The sequence below is a fragment of the Arachis hypogaea genome, chromosome 14 (assembly GCF_003086295.3).
Source record: "Arachis hypogaea cultivar Tifrunner chromosome 14, arahy.Tifrunner.gnm2.J5K5, whole genome shotgun sequence".
Classification (NCBI taxonomy): Eukaryota; Viridiplantae; Streptophyta; class Magnoliopsida; order Fabales; family Fabaceae; genus Arachis; species Arachis hypogaea.
This window is the reverse complement of record NC_092049.1, coordinates 107,025,527-107,027,462: the sequence shown is the minus strand read 5'-3', so window position 1 is coordinate 107,027,462 and position 1,936 is coordinate 107,025,527. Positions and strand designations below refer to the sequence as shown.

General features: G+C 33.2%; 1 non-coding gene across 1 annotated transcript; it reads left to right on the top strand.

Moving 5' to 3' along the window:
* Positions 1-536: 536 nt before the first annotated feature.
* Positions 537-644, top strand: LOC112745520 (small nucleolar RNA R71). The gene has a single exon (XR_003173444.1). It is a non-coding gene; the product is annotated as a small nucleolar RNA R71 (small nucleolar RNA).
* The last annotated feature ends 1,292 nt before the right edge of the window (positions 645-1,936 follow it).

Sequence of the window (1,936 nt, the reverse complement as noted above, 5' to 3'; positions counted from 1 at the left end):
TTGCTGAGAAGATGATGGAAAAGGTTTGCTATTGCCAAACCTGTTTCTCCCACCATTATTATTATTGAAGCCTTGTTAAGGCTTCTATTGATCCTTTCATGAGAGATTAGGATGATTCCTCCATGAAGGATTGTAAGTGTTTCCATAGGATTCTAATTCACTTCTTCCATTCCAGGGTTCTCAGGATCATAAGCTTCTTTTTTAGAGGAAGCTTCTTTAGTACTGCCGGATGCAGCTTGCATTCCAGTCAGACTCTGAGAAATCATATTGGCTTGCTGTGTCAATATTTTATTCTGAGCCAATATGGCATTTAGAGTATCAATCTCCAGAACTCCTTTCTTCTGAGTCATCCCATTATTCACAGGATTTCTTTCAGAAGTGTACATGAACTGGTTATTTGCAACCATTTCAACGAGTTCCTGGGCTTCTTTAGGTGTCTTCTTCAGATGAAGAGATCCACCAGCAGAGTGGTCCAATGACATCTTGGACAATTTAGACAGACCATCATAGAATATACATAAGATGCTCCATTCTGAAAGCTTGTCAGAAGGACACCTTCTGATCAATTGCTTGTATCTTTCCCAAGCTTCATAGAGGGATTCACCTTCCTTCTGTCTAAAGGTTTCGACTTCCACTCTAAGCTTACTCAATTTTTGAGGTGGAAAGAACTTGGCCAAGAAAGCATTGACCAGCTTTTCCCAAGAGTTCAGGCTTTCTTTAGGTTGTGAGTCCAACAATGTCCTAGCTCTGTCTCTTACAGCAAAGGGGAAAAGCATAAGTCTTTAAACCTCGGGATTATCCCCATTGGTCTTAACAGTATCACAGATTTGCAAGAACTCAGCTAAGAACTGATGAGGATCTTCCAATGGAAGTCCATGAAACTTGCAATTCTGCTGCATTAGAGAAACTAATTGAGGCTTAAGCTCAAAATTGTTTGCTCCAATTGCAGGGATTGAGATGCTTCTTCCATAGAAGTCAGAAGAGGGTGTAGTAAAGTCACCAAGCATCTTCCTTGCATCTCCACCATTGTTATTATTTTCGGCTGCCATAACTTCTTCTTTTTCGAAAATTTCTGTTAGGTCCTCTCCAGAGTGTTGTACTTTAGCTTCTCTTAGCTTCCTCTTTAAAGTCCTTTTAGGTTCAGGATCAGCTTCAACAAGAATGTTTTTATCCTTGTTCCTGCTCATATGAAAAAGAAGAGAACAGAAAACAAGAGGAATCCTCTGTGTCACAGTATAGAGATTCATTTATGTGAGTAGAAGAATAGAAGAATGAGGTAGGGATAAAGTAAGAAGAATTCGAACACAGAGAGAGGGAGGGGGTTCGAATTTTAAGAAGAAGTGTTAGTAATTAAATAAAATAAATAGAAAGAGATGAGAGATGGAAGAAATTCGAATTTTAATTTAAAAGAAAAGAAAAATATTTTTGTTTTTATTTTAATTATTCGTTAGAATTCGAATTTATTAAGAGAATAAAATTAGAATTTAAAACAATTAGTTAATAAAAAAGATTTTTGAAAAAGATGTTAATTATTTTCGAAAATTAGAGAGAGAAATAGTTAGGTAGTTTTGAAAAAGATAAGAAATAATAATCAATCAAACAAAAAAAAATCAAGTGGTTAATTGAAAAAGATTTGAAAATCAATTTTGAAAAGATATGAAGTTAGAAAAGATTTTGAAATTGAATTTTGAAAAATATATGATTGAAATTTATTTTGAAAAATATTGAAAAGGAAATTAAAAAGATTTGATTTTTGAAATTAAAGTTGATGACTTGACTAACAAGAAACTAAAAGATATGATTCTTAGAATTTAAAGATTGACTCAAAACATTAAATGTTAGTGTTAATTTCGAAAATCATGAACTAAAAGTAAGAAAAAGATTTTGAAAATCAATTTTTAAAATTTTCGAAAATATTAAGAAAAAATGAAAGGAT